The 15569-nt window shown below is 41.2% G+C and overlaps 1 long non-coding RNA gene across 1 annotated transcript; it reads right to left on the reverse strand.

Annotated features, from left to right (window-relative positions):
* Positions 1–109: 109 nt before the first annotated feature.
* Positions 110–14832, reverse strand: LOC128415218 (uncharacterized). The gene is made up of 3 exons (XR_008330894.1): positions 14796–14832; positions 8104–8164; positions 110–212 (listed from the first exon to the last, which is right to left on the reverse strand). It is a non-coding gene; the product is annotated as an uncharacterized LOC128415218 (long non-coding RNA).
* Positions 14833–15569: the final 737 nt, after the last annotated feature.

The raw sequence follows: 15569 nt of genomic DNA on the forward strand, positions 1-15569 counted from the left end.
AGCAGGGGTCTTCTAAGGTTCTTAACTCCTGCTTCAGCTGCATATTCGAAGATACTACAAGCTGCATGCTGGCAACCATACTCCATAGCAATCTGAAGGACGAAAACATCCTTATCTTTTAGGCAGCGGTATTCTCATCACCGGTGATCTAAGATTCCTAGTTCAACAATTCATCAGAAATGGATATCCTTTTGAAAGCGAGCAGACGAGACCTAAAGAATCAATGGATGCTATAGTTAGCAGCATCTTAGAGAATACTAAGAACTTGCAAGGGCATAGGAAAGCCATTTTACAGTGCATTCCCAGCTCAAGTTCCCATCTCTGCAGCAATTGTATGAATGGGACTAGATGCAAAGTAAGACCAGTAGAACACTGGAGCTAGATGTATGGTGCATACACACCATAAATTTAAAGCACTTCCAAAGTGCATCCCTATCCTGAGAATCCTGGGAACTGTAGTTTGTTAAAGGTGCTTGGAATTGCAGTTCAGTGAGGGGTAAACTACAGGTAAGAGGATTCTGGAGGAGCTGCTTTGAATGTCTGGAATGTATGCAGCCTAATACTGTGTCCCTCCCATTCCATGGGAAAAGGTTTCTAATCTAGCCATCATCCTGATAGATGCTCTAAGTGCAAAGGTGTGTGGTACTGTGTAGAGCATCTGCATCAGGAAGGGGGACGTTCAAGGAAGGCCTATACCAAGTGACTTTGAATGTATAGATCATCTCTAATATGAAAATGAAGACAGCTAGGCTTCAGAATCTTATGGGGTAATTTCAACGTTAAGCCTGCTGTATAATAGAGCTCATGCTTCTGCACAAGCTTCATTTACTGAACGAAAGCTGCTCTTGAGTAATTCCTCTTTGTTTCAAAGGGGTTTGTGCGCAACATTTCCTAGATGCGTTCTGCTGCTGGTTTCCCAAGTTCTCTTTTCTGTCAACATGCATTGGAAGAAGGTTTTGCTCGCTCAAGCTGGTCCCTTCCTCTCTCTGGGGCTATTAAAGCTTTGCCAGTGGCCATGAGCGAGACCACGGAGTCATTTGGAATGATTGTGAGTGAATACCCAGTTGGCAATTATGCCTAATGCATCTCCTTTTCTGTAGTTCATAGCAGAAAAATCTCTCAAATAAAAAAATTCTTATGCAGGCAAGGTGCGAAAAGCACGAGGCTTAATAAAGTAGATGAAACATTTATGAAGGAAGAAAATTCCCTCATGCCGGCCCAAGGAACGTTTCTCTTTGCATATGGGGCATGATGAATATATTTCATTTCAAAAATAAGAAAATTACTATTAATTGAGCAAGCATTACTGTAAAAGAGATGTGAATTATGAGAGCAAATTGTCAAAATGCAAGAAGCCCGGAGCTCATAGGGGCTCTCTTACTGAAAAGCAAAAGCCCTTTTGAAACAAACTCAGGAAGAAACCTGTCCTTCCATATGAAAATCCACAGAGGTTCTGGCTCACTGTCTCTTCTCCAGCAGCTTTCCAGCACTCAGTCCTAAGCATGTCTATCCAGCAGTGCCATTAAGCTCAATGGGGCATGCGCCCGAAGAAGTGTGCACAGTCTGTGCCCCCCTCCCAGTGTTGCTGAACCTTGGCTGCCATCACCTCTGAGCTATAGTCCATTGACATCTGGAAAGCCACTCCCGACCTAAGGAGGGGGGTTGCGGGCTCACGCCCACATCTACACTCTCGTGGGGCTGGCGCCAGCCCCGCAGGACTCAGGGATTCCCCCATTAATATTCATCCCCTACAGCGCCAGCCAATCGGCTGGTGGCAGGGGCAGGCTTACCAAGGGGCACTTAAGGTCGGGGCAGCCCTGGCTCGCCCCTTTTTGCTCTTGCAGCAGCTGCGGTTTCCCACCCACCCACCCTCCCTCTAGGTTTGCATTTGGACTTTGCTATGGGCTTCGGCTGGTCGCCGCAAGGGGCCTGGTAGGAGTTTTTCCATTTGGCAAATTGGCTGTGTTTTAAAAGCCACTTGGTTTTTTCGCCTACCTCGTAGCAAAACATCACAACTCCTTGGTTTTGGCGGTTAGGCATTGGCAGGGTTATTGTTATGCAAATGAGGTCGGGGGGGAGGAACGCCATCACCTCCCCCAAATCTTGAAGGGTAGTTCGTTAAAGGACTCCGGGGGGCGTTGCCTCGTCCGAAACCTACGGAGGCTAGGGCCTAAAGTGTGCTCCCGAGCGGTAACCCCTTGGGGAGCGCCTAGGGATGTGCATCTCGGGGGCTCCCCCTGTTGGTGCTTAACCCTTCCCGGTTAGACCGGATAGTCTGTTAGGGCCAATGCCTAAAGCCAATACCACTCTTACCTGTAATCAATAAAGTTGTGGCCATTTTTTGCCCATTAACCTAAATTCTGGAGTCCTGTGTCTTTATTTACTCCATCTGTGGGAGGGGGCGGGAATTGCCACGCAAAGGCACAAGGTATTCAGCAGGGGTGCAGAGGGCTGCAACTTTAGGAAGCAATCCAAAATCCTCTGTCACCAGACTGGCAGGGCTTGATGAACTGCAAAACCACCAATAAATCCACAGCTCTTTCATACACAGCAGGCAGCTTGGGAGGGGAGGGGAGGCAGATCACTGCACCCAGAGCCTCCTAGTGTCCCTATTTTCCAAGGACGGTCCTGGATTAACAGAAGCCATCCCAGTTTCTGATCTGATCCCAGAATGTCCCACTTTTCCTTAGGACATCCCTATTTTCACCGGAGGGTATGCAGTTATGCAACTCCTGAGACAAGGGGATAAGTAACTATACAACCTTTAGAACACATCTGTAGGCAGACCTGTATAGGGAAGTGTAATGGTTCTAGGGGTTGCTCGTGCGTAAGTTGCCGCCACTCCAGGCTAGGTTACCTGGTTGAACCCTTTCTGTCTGGACAGCCTCTAGCTTCGTGGCTGTCTCAATCGCTGGCAGAATCCGTCAGTGGGCGTTTCTTGAACTTCTTCCAGCAAAGAAGTTCTTTGACGCCAAGTCTCCTCCTACTCTCCCTGCGCGGAAGTCTTCTGCGCAGGGAGGGTGTGGGCAGCGGAGGACCCGTACTCTCTCCGCTGGTCTCCGGCGAGGAGTCTTGGAGCCTCCTCTCCGATTCCCCCATCTGCCCCCCTTCTCCACTGGTGTTACGCTGATTTCCTTCTCCAGCAGATGGGCTGCCTCTCTCCCTACTGGGACCCTATCCGGCATCCCTCTGGAGCCTTCCCTCCGCCTCTGGCTCCGATGGCAGTTCCCTGACAGGAAGTTTTTAAAAATGTAATGTTTTATTATGTTTTTATATATGTTACAAGCCGCCCAGAGAGGCTGGAGCAACACAGTCAGATGGGTGGTGTATACATATTATTATTATTATTATTATTATTATTATTATTATTAAATAGGATATCTCTATTTCCATTGGAGAAATAAGGGAAGGTATGTTACAGCAGCCTGAAGCATGTAATAGCAAAATTTTCCATTGTACATTGTTGTGAGTTTGGGTGGAGGGGCTGTATGCCTGAGTGCCTTCTAATTCCTGGATTCAACAAGGATTCAATTGCTGGAATAGCCAGTCAAGTTCTTGAAAATTGCCTAAGTATGGCTCATTAAGGTAACAAAGGAAGTGGCTTTGTGCCAGAGGGCCAATGGTTGGGCCCCGCTTCCTCAAGTGTCTGGTAGTTAGAAAGACAAAAACCAGAGTTGCAGTGTGTGAGCTAGGAGCTAGAAGCGAGCTGGGCAGCTGAGAGACAGAGCCATGCTTGATTTCTGCTGGAATCCAAGGATGCAGCTATTGGAGAAGTAAAACCTCCCTAGGGTGTTGATGCTGTGAGCCCCTCCATTGTAGGCTCAGGTTGTATATATGAGCAAATAAATAATATATCATAAAGACACCACAGTCTCCACTGTCCCTCATTCTAGGAAATAAAACCCTCGGTAAGTGCCTGGAACCCCTGGAATCAGATGTGCTACCTTGCCCCTGCGACAGCTGGTACCCAGGGCGTGTGTGCATGTGTGGAGTCAGCACGCCCGTGAGGATACATCGTGGGGGCATGCCGCAAGGGAAATCGGGAGGGGGCAGCCCCTTCATTTAGAAATTTGTGGGTGCTAGGGCACCCAGGGCCCTGCATAGTTGGCACCCATGCCTAGAATCTCGCAGTCAGAGATAGGAGTGGTTATATTAAGGTTATAATCCTGCGTGCAAATATCTGAAAGCAAGTCCAGTTTAACCCAACAGGACATGCTTCAGAATCATAGATCCTAAAATGAATACAAAATCCTTCTCATAGCCACCATCACTTTGGAGTATAGAAAGTTTCATTATTTGATTGTACACAACCAAAGGTAATTACTGATAATAGTTCCTCATTTCTTTAGCAACTTTCTGCATTCAAAATGATTTATAACTCTCTTCTCATTTATGCCCGTGAAATTGATGATTAAAGTAAAATGGTTAATGAAATTCAGAGTGACAATTTTGCTATGAACAACATTGCACAGAAGCAGTGTTTACATAGTGCTAACCCATGGTATTTACTGATTATAGATTCATGGCTCTGTAAACATGTGTCACACCCTTATGAATTAATAGAGTTCACTGAACTTTGTAGGACATGATAATGCATAATGATTTGGCCTTTGTCCTACCCGCCATTAGTTATTCTGCTAACGTATATATTAAAATTAAACTAATTCTGAAGTAAATATACCATTAAACTAAAGCAATTAAGGTGATTCTAGTCAACCTTCTGCACTTTCTCATTAAAAAAAATAAAATTGTATCACTAAAGTTATAAGCGTGTTATTTCGACACAGACATGACAGCAATTTGTGGTTTTCCTAACTGTTCCCATCCATGAATCTTTTTTAATACAAATCTGACTCAGACCCTACCAGCATTGAATAGAAAAAGGTGTATAAGTAAACTCTAACTGTGTATAACACAAACTTTAAAACACCACAGCATTGAATCCAAATGGCTAGCTGTCAGTTCAGATGCTAGGGAAATCTTATATTGCTGGAATGGTCTAAAAGCAGAACACTTCACCAATACAAGCTACACTGACATGAAAAATGCAGAATCCATTCAGAGAACTGTTTTTTGTTTTTTTTCAGGCACCACATATTTGCCAAAATACTGTAAGTATTAAAGTGGGGTTTTTTTATGAAAAATGAAGACGTCATCTGAACATAATTACACAGCCTATTTCATTGTATTGTTTTATTAATGTATTTAAATATACGTATTCTGGGTAGAATATTGGACTTTGGAAATCTAGGTTCAAAATTTAAATTCACCTATGGAGCTCAGTGGAAAGCAATATGAATCTCTCTGAATTTCCTAGAAAAAAGGCACGCAAATATGGTAAATATAAAAAAAATTATCAATTCAGGAGAGTTTCTTCAAGGATCCAAGAAGATGGAGAGCAGTGTTCACGGCAAGGTAAGCATTTATTAAAATGACTTTACAGTAAAGTTTGCCTGAAAAAGTTTAGCTTGCAGAGAGTTCTAGAAAAACAAGGAGTGGGCTGCTACACATTACAAAAGGATACTTTAAGCAAGATACAGTTATCTATATTATTATACATTTTACAATGATGCTGTAAGAGATTAGGCATATGCCACAAGCAATCTTATCTTTTTTCCCCTGAGGAAAAAAAATGTCATAAAAGCATCTTGATAAGCTTTGTGTCCATCAGAGGAAACAAATATACAACCATTATTTTCTAGCTTATGCTTTCATAATTAGTGGTAGTTATATTAAATCAAGAAGGAAAGAAGCACTCTCATACTTCTTTTTTTCTGATATGGCATGGGCTTGTCTTTCTTTGCAGGAAGACTCCTCAAAACTCTGAAGTAAGTTAGGAGACAAGATCAAACAGGCAGACAGGCATGGAGTGATCCTGAACTTGTAACTCTGTAGCTACATTAGAGAGAGACTTAGGGCTGTTTCAAACAATTACGTAAAATCAACATTATTAGCAACAACATAATTACCAGTACAATATTCTTATTATTTCTGTCAAGTGAACACACTTATAGAATAAAATCCAGGACAATCAACAAGACCATGAAATATGCAACACATGAATGATTTAGTATTTAAATTGCCGTAAGAGAAAAAAAGAAAAGGAGAGACTCTAAATGTAAATTCTGGATGAATCACATAGATGTGAGGAAAAACAAATCATTTATTTTCTGACTAGAGAATGTAATTTGCTTTCAGAGTACTGTGCTGGGTGTCTTATTTTACATTCTATTTTACAAACCACTGAAGGATTAATTGGTATGTCTCTCAATGCCCTGTCTCCTAAAGGTGTAAGTTCCAGTGTTAAAAACCACAGTAATCTCCAATTTCCCTTTCTATGCTGTGTTCTTTTAGAAATATAGACAAGGTAGTCAAAATTAGCCACTGGAGCATATTAAACAATGAACCACCATAATTAGATCACAAATGAAAAACCTCATTCCTCATAAAGCTCAAATGAGGGGAAAGTGTGAATGGTGTGACTCAGATGCTTTCATTGCCAAAATTAATTCTATTAAATCATTTACTCATTTTGAAAAAAGCGATAAAAGTTAAATTGGAAGAGCTGTGACCTTTTGTGATTGTAATTTTTAAAGTTTCCTTTTTGTTCTAACTAGGGCAGGCACGGAATTCAACATCTTGGGCCCGATTCAGATGAAACCTTGGGCCCGATTCAAAGTTTTCTCTGATCAATAGTGATCCGTTTGGAGACACAGGAGATTGTGCATTGATTGTGCCCTTATTTTCCTCCCTTCCTGAATGCATGAGGGCAATTCACATCAAGAAGGAACAATCTGGGGCATAGCACAATCTGAAAAACTTTTTATTCATTTGTTTGTTTATTAAATTTATATACTGCCCTAGGGCAGCAAACAAGTGACAAAACAATAAAAACAATTCCAGTGCAGATGCAGACTGGGAAAGAGCTCTACTTAAAAGACTGGCTGAAAGAGGAAAATATTCAGTATGTACTGAAAAGACGGCAGATACGGTGCCAAATATTTAATGGAAGGAATTCCAAATGGTAGGTGCCATGAACAGACATCCTGATAAGATGGTATCTGCAGGAGGCTCTCACCTACAGCGTGCAGATATCAATTGGATATACGGTATAAGGGCTGAGGCAATCTTTTGTGTAAACAACAGGACAAGTTGCACCCTTTCCACTAGTACATGTGAGGATTTCCCTCCATTTCTCCTGCTGGGAAGATAATCAAAGTGCTGCCAGATCAGATCACTTGTCTGGGGATTGAGAAGATTGAACCCAGGCAATTTTTGTTCTCTTATAACCATCAGAAACCAAATCGAAAGTGCCATCATTTGTTCAGCAAAGGGAGCATTTCTGGATAAGAGCCATTATGCTTTTACAGGCAAGACAATGAGATGTTGTTAGAAAGTCTGGCCTGCTGACAGAGAATGTTTGGTGTGACCAGTTTCAGGGCTTGTTGTGGGAAGTGTTGCTTGGTACATGAAGGCAGAGAAAGATTAAAGGACTGAAGACTGGGATTTTTCCTGAGCTGGCTTTCAGAAAGAACAATAATTTTTTTAAAAAATGAAATCTGAAGGTCAACTCTTACTGATATATATAGGGTATATTTAGGTTGCCAATTCCAAATAATGATGATACAGAGGGTCTGGCCAAATAAAATCATGTTGCTCCACAGAGTGAATCTGTTGACTGTTGTCCTCACTGACTGAAAATTGGCCATCAAAATCTGGTCAGATGAAGAAAAAGGTTGGGGCAATAGACTGAAGCCTTTATTGACTAAGCAAACAACTCCTGTTACATTTTAGTGTGATGCATTGGAGGGTATAAAGGTTGCAGACAAAAATCACAGAGTACAGACAAAAGCAAAAAAAGATTAATGAGCTGCCAGCTCTAACAGTGTATCTCCGTAATGACCCCATAGGTGCACCATTTGATGCAAATCAGTGTAATTTTGGAGGATGGACTTCTCATTTATCACACATGACTAAATGAGGAGATTCATTCTAATTAGGATACAATACAGGTCATCTAATGGCAGAATGATACCTGACAGGAAATGCAAGACTGACAGCAAAACTTCCTTCTCCCACTAAGAAATTTGTAATACAACTTACCTCCTGCCCTGATGTTATTACAGTGAAGGTTCTATCTGCTTAAATCAACCTCAGAGTAGATCTACAGAAATTAAATGATATGTCCACTGGTTCAGGGAGTGTACCCTGAAGATGACCTAGCCAGATACAACACTGAGAGAAGATATGATTGCCATCTTCAAATATCTAAAGTGCTATCACATGGAAGATGGAACAAGCTTGTTTTTTCCTGCTCTGGAGGATAGGACCCATACTAATGGAGTCAAGTTACAAGAAAGGAGATTCCAACTCAACATCAGGAAGAACTTTCTGACTGTAAGAGCTGTTTGACAGTGGAACAGACTCCCATGTGAGGTGGTGGACTCTCCTTCCTTGGAGGCTTGCAAGCAGAGGTTGGATGGCCATCTGCCATGGATGGATGGACTATTTAATTATTGGGGAACCTTCTAGCTCTACAATTCTATGATTACATGTTTTAAAACTGAATTTATCAAATTTGCACTATGTGAACTGAAGCACTTATTTGAACCTATCCAAATTTCGTGATGCAGTTCTTCAACCAGTATGACATAACCATACTAGTTAGTAGCATAGTTATCCAGAATAAAATATGCAGTTCTTTCAAAAGCCCACTTGCTGTCATTCTCTCTCTTTGCTTGACTCTTGTGAATCAAAATACAGCTATCTTTGGAATTTGCACTACACAAATACTGTATTTACAAAAAATGCATTATAGTGGAGGGAAGGCTTGTAAAAATGTGTGTATTACTCAAAACAGCATACAAAATTTGTTTTTTTGTGTGGGGTTTTTTATATGTAAGCCATCTTGAGTCCTGTTGGTGGCAAAGTGTGGAATGAATGAATGAAGGAATAACTTATTATGAGTTCACACTAAAATGCGAATGAATTTTCATAAGGATTTTTTCAATTGCTATAGAAATGTGGGGAAACTGAATTTTTTTTTAAATGTTTATTGAAATTTTCAAAAAATAAAAAACACCATAAAAAACATAAAAGAAAAACAACAATTAAAAACACTTAAAGTTCACCTCTTACTGTCAATGACCAATTTCCTTGACTTCCCCACACCTCCCCTTCTTGTATTCCAATTCCAATTTTAGCTCAGCAAGTTCTTGTCCCCAAACTTTACCATATTTTCTCTAATTCATTTTAGTTATCCCATTTTAACTTATAAGACTCAGTCTTTGTACATCAATACTTATTCTTAAAAATCTTTTTCTAAGTTCACCCCATCAATTTAATTAACCAACTTTAACTTAAGAACCTCAATCTTTATACGTCAATACTTATTCTTAAAAGTCTTTTTTCTAAGGTCGGCCCCAATTCCCTTCCCTAAAATCCCCATTTTTATGTTAATGGCAAAACCAAATTAATTAAAACAATATATAGTTATACATCCTTCGGATTCCCAGGACCCCACCACCCCCTTTTCCCGGTTTCGAACCCCAACAAAAAGTCCATCAGTCCATCTGCAGTCAGCCTGGCGACCTCACGTCAGAGGCTCTCAATTCTCTCTCAGTTCCTCTCTGCCGGTTTTTTTGATAGTCCTTTATATTAAACACCAAATCTCAAAGAAGCTCTGTCCCAATAATGTCCATGTTTCTTCCAGCCAGGCCTCCATATTTAAAAGTGGAGCTAAAATCTTGTTTCTTACTTCTCTTAAGTCCAAATGTCCCAAAAGCTCCAGTTTCCACTTTAGCCAGGTTTGTATTCCATATGTCTTCAGATCTCCACATAGGGAGATCTCTCCATTTTCCATTCTTCAATTCAAACCAAATTTCCATCATCCTGATCTTATTTTCCTTTATATCCATCTTGGCCGGCCTCTGGCTCTCCTCAACCATCTGTGGCATTATAGCTCCTCCTTCTTTTTCCTTCAAATCATCCTGTTCCTCTTTCATCACGTTCTCAGATTTCTCAAATTTCTTTTCTTGTTCGGCTGCTGAAATTTTAAGGTCAACTGCAAGACTTTCTTGTTCATCTACAAAAACTTGAGTCAAGTCCCTCCCAGGCTGAGCAACTTTGTTTACTGTTCCCATCAGTATTGTGACGTTATTAGTCAAAACATCACTCTGTTTCTGTAACTCTCCCAAGAGAAGAAAAGACCTCTCCAGTTCAGCCAGTATTTTTCCACTTACAGCCATTTTTGTAATGTCCTAAATCCCCTCTAGAGGGATTCTAGTTTCTTGTTATCTTCCAGTTCCAACCCAAAAGTCAAATTAGTCTTTTCTCTTTATTTTTAACAATTTGTTACCAAATTGTAGCAAAAATAACCAGCAAAGATAGCAAAAACAAAGTTCTCCTTTTTTCCCAACTTTGACAGCTAGTTTGACAGCTGTCAAAGTCTTTATTTCTCTTCCGCAGGCTCTCCCATCGATGGCTCCCGGGTCTTGTGGGGGGGGGGTGAATTTCGTTTTCAATGTTAGCTCTTATCCTCCAGCACAATCACTTAAATTGCCCCAACGTAGAGTTAATTGCTTTTCTCCACAAAGAAGAAAGGTATTCTCACAACCTTAGTAATAAAATCCTTGCTTTACGATGTTTACAAGGCGGGTGGGCGGACCTCCTTTTTACACCTCACCCGATCGTGCCTAATTCCCAAAGAAAATTTCCCTTTTAAGTCCAATTTCCGTATTACTCACGGGTTGTTACTTTTAGTCCAAATGTTCAAAGAAAGAAGTTAGCGCTCTCCGTCCACGGCATGCGGCTTCACTCAGCAGGAGAAGCAGTCGACTCACAGCACCACGCCACTCTCCGTCCCCCGTTCCGAAGCCTTTAAAAAGGCTCCTTTGAGGGTCAGGGGGGCGCAAATGGTGCCCACCGAGTCACCAGGTCCACAGGCTTCAACGCCTGTGGTTTATGAGGGTCCCCGCGTCGCCGCCGCGGCAGGACCCAACCCCTGCTGAGCCGATTCCCTCCGGAGCTCGGAGGGAATCCGCCATTAGGCGATGGCGCCAACCCGGAAGTGGGGAAACTGAATTTACAATTAGAAAAATGAGAAAGTGAAAGAAGCAAAACTGACAGATTGTTCACTCGCTAGCTGCCAGCATTGTGACACTATTTGACACGATTTCTGCACTTCTGTTAAGAGCTTGGTGTATGTGTTTGAGCCGGACTCTCATTCTGCCCCTCAAGTTCACATATAAAGAAGAATATTATGAAAGCAAAAGAATAGCAACATGAGCTAGTCATGCAAAACATTTTTTCATAATTTCTGTTATTAAAATCTTTACCTCCCGGTACTAAAGCAGGAGGCAATATTGGAAGGATTAATGGATTTTTACTACATTTCGAAGTAATAGTTCTGTAATGAAAATAATACTAGAACATTAACATGGTAGAATTCATAATCTAACATTATTGCTGCAAACCTGCAAAAATAGCAGATAACAACTAGCTGCTAGCATTTGGAGCATGACAGCAAAAAACAGATAAAATGAAAAAGTATGGGGAACAAAATGGAAGTGCTCTGGCGACAATTTCATTTCCTTGATTGGTTAGTATGGTGGTCAAAATTACCTCAGACCCTAATTTAACAGACAAGCCAAATTTCCTCAAACCTTAAGTTAACAGTGATTTACGTGAGGCTGCTGTTAACAAATGATCATTTGAATCATACACATTAAATGACTTATTCTAATTCACACAGAGAAAAGGGGAAATATATGCCTATATTCTATTCATCTATTTTCTAGTGAGAGATTATCTGATGATGTAACATGACATCATGTCATATAAAGAAACTTATTCATGATACCAACCATTTAGAATGCCATATCTTAGCACATTTCATGTGGTCCTTATGCCACAAAACGTGCATTTTCAACTTGTGGACATGGAAATTGTCATGTTCTTCACTTCTTCCACAGTTCAACTCTTCCATGCTATTTGGTATTGACACGATAAGTGATAGCCTGAAGAGATTTTGACAGAGAACCCCCTGAAGGGATGTGCTGAACATAATACACCTCAGCACCTCTCCCACTATTGATGGCTATTGTCACTAGGCTACAGGCAACATGAATCTCAGTTAATCGGGTTAGGAATGACTGTAAACAAAAGAAGCCATGGAAAATAAATCTATGTTATGGAAGTCGGCACAGGATTCTTGTGCGACAAATGCAGTGCCTAGTTGGGAAAGAAAACTAAATCCACTAAATATATATATGTATCACTACATACATATTTATTGTTATTTAACCCTGCAGAGTTAAATAAAGAATCACTTTATAAAAGACTGTCCATAAGAAATTAGATACTTTAGACAGGAGCACTTTTAGGCACTTAAAAGACTCAAAGCACAGGCCCATGTCACAAATTTGCACAAAGTTTATACATGCTCATGTGTGTGTAGACTGCTGAGCAAATTAAAATGGATCATAGAATTATAGAACTGTAGAGTTAGAAGAGAGCCCAAGGGTCATCTAGTCTAGGAATCTCAACTAAAGCATCCATGACAGATCCTCTGCTTACCAGCTGCCATATAAGCAAAGTTTTAAAGATTAAATTTTAAAATAAGAGGCAATGTGGGACAGGAAATCTGTAGCCCTGGGCAAGAGGCCCAGGCCTTATCCATCATTTCCTCCAGGGGCAACCCCCTAGCAATGCACCTGTAGTATAATAAAAGGGAAAGAGTAGATATTTTAATTGAGTCCGATATACAAATTTAGATTTCCTCATACAGAACCATGTAACCCTTCCTGAACAGGACGTACTGTACACCATAAAAAGGAGACCAACCCTGCAATACTACATGCTTACTAAGAAGTAAATTGCTCAGAGGTATATACATTTTGTGAATATTAATAAATAAACGTCCAATGAGATTTACGCCCAGGTAAGTGTACATAGGATTGCAGCCTAAAGTTTTTTAGAGTGTTGATAGCCATGTAGCCTTCATTTATTTATTTTAAAATATCCATAGGCCATTTTTCTTGACAAAGTTTGTTGAAGTTTCCTTACAACAATAAGAAAATAAAAACAGAATACAGTGGTACCTCAGGTTACATATGCTTCAGGTTACAGATGCTTCAGGTTGCATACTGCACTAACCCAGAAATAGTACCTCGGGTTAAGAACTTTGCTTCAGGATGAGAACAGAAATCGTGCTCCTGCGGCGCAGCAGCAGCAGGAGGCCCCATTAGCTAAAGTGGTGCTTCAGGTTAAGAACAGTTTCAGGTTAAGAACGGACCTCCGGAACGAATTAAGTACTTAACCCGAGGTACCACTGTATCAATAACAAAGTAATATTTCAGCCTGCATCCAAGAGCTGTACTGGAAGGAAGCTCTAAAGCATGGAGCCACCACAGAAAACATATTCTCTCTCTTCAACTCCCACCTCTCAGACTTAGGAGATGGATGACCAAAAGGGCTTCAGGCAGGATGGCAAAGGTGCATGTGACCCATCAGTTGGTTCAGCTCCAAATCATCTGTCCAGTAATATTTTTTCTAAAAGTCTATACAGAACTAAACCTTGAAAACTGCTCTGATGACTGACTTTGGAGGCCTTTTCCATGTTTTGTTTTTGTTTTAATAGCACAATTACTGTGCAGCTACTGAATGTTGTATTAGATCCCAACCTATTTCTTTAAGGTTATTTTTACTCATACTTTCATCGTTACATTGTTTAACAGTTTTGGAAACTTTGTCTTTTCTGGTGTGTCCCTGAACAGTATTTTCAGATGCAAATTGGATTATGGATGGGTGCTTAAATATGTCCCACCTTTCATTCCTAGCAGTACATGACGACACTACTGCTCATGTGCATTTTTGCCAATTCCTCTTTATATATTATTGTTATTGTTATTGCATATTTATTTGTACCCCCACCCTTTTCCCTGACTGGAACTTAAGGCGGCTTACAGATAAAATATGAAAGAGCATGGCACCAGTCCTTTCATTAAAAGCAGTCAGTTCCCAAAAGCCTTTAGGAATAAGGTCTTCACAGCGGGTGGCGCTGTGGGTAAAACCTCAGTGCCTAGGACTTGCCGATCGTATGGTCGGCGGTTCGAATCCCCGCGGCGGGGTGAGCTCCCGTCTTTCGGTCCCAGCTCCTGCCCACCTAGCAGTTCGAAAGCACCCCTAAGTGCAAGTATATAAATAGGTACCGCTTTATAGCGGGAAGGTAAATGGCGTTTCCGTGTGCTGCGCTGTTGCTGGCTCACCAGAGCAGCTTCGTCACGCTGGCCACGTGACCCAGAAGTGTCTTCGGACAGCACTGGCTCTCAGCCTCTTAAGTGAGATGAGCGCACAACCCTAGAGTCGGACACGACTGGCCCGTACGGGCAGGGGTACCTTTACCTTTACCTTTTACTTCACCAGCCAGGAGAAGGACAACAAGGAGAGAGCCATTCTGACTTCTCTAGTAATTTATGACTCATACAATAGGCTATGCTTCTATTTGAAAGGAACTCCATTAGGTCTTCAGGTGCAGATTCTTCAAAACTACTGAAGCAGCTGTAGAAGTTTCACCCTTTTTTGAAAACCAAGCAAACCTAAAATATAGACCATTTGTGTTCACTATTATTAACCTTGAGTTTAGAGCCCCTGTCTTCCAAATATTGCAGCTTTAGAGTGCTGAGTCTCGTTTTCAAGCTCTTAATTTGACTTTCGGACAAAACTGAGTTTTTAATTTTCCGCCTCAGTAGTTCATTTGCTGGTACGGAGAAGAGAAATGGGCTTTGAAAACTCACCTTCAATTTTTTAGATGATCAAAGAAGTGTGGCCCCTGCAACAAAATGTACAATGTATTATTTGGGTGTGCACATGTATGTGTGTGTTTGAGTTATCCAAGCCTGTAGCTGAAAGGGCTGAAACACAAAAATCAGCATTGCAAGGGGGAGTCCCTGATCTACTTTGGAGCTTGCCTTAGGTGCAACATTTATTTAAGGTTTCGTTTTTACATTTGAAAATGCAGCCAATTTTTATGCAAGAGAACAAAACACGGGACCTCCGTTTGTGATGGATTTGGCTGAGGAGGGTACATAAAGGAGCAATTTAAGCAAATTGGCCTTTGCTGCAGTCTGAGAATGATAGTGGATTTTTGACTGGGAATCCCAATGGGCCTCAGCTCTTCCTCTGACCTACAATATCAATAATGGATTACATGGCAGGGTTGCTGTAGACTAATCTCTCTCAGTGTATCCCCTCAACCTGCAATTGGCAGGGAAGTCTTATCCATAAGGGCATATGGGCAACTTGCCTCACCAAGTCAGGCTCCCCTACAGGCTCTCCCCCCCCCAATATGGCACTTTATCTGCTTCTACTCTTGAGGTTGCTCTGGCTATCAACCTTCTCCTTAGTTCAGAGTTTCCCAAAGTGGTCAATATTGACCCGCTGGGGTTGATGGGACTGTGCAGGAACTGAACAAAGATTTGGAAATTAAAAGGGAGTCAAAAGGGCCTGGGGTAGAAAAGAAATTTATGATTAGTACAAAGTATAGAAATTTATATAGTACAAAGAATTGA

This window comes from Podarcis raffonei, chromosome 1, assembly GCF_027172205.1.
Source record: "Podarcis raffonei isolate rPodRaf1 chromosome 1, rPodRaf1.pri, whole genome shotgun sequence".
Taxonomy (NCBI): Eukaryota; Metazoa; Chordata; class Lepidosauria; order Squamata; family Lacertidae; genus Podarcis; species Podarcis raffonei.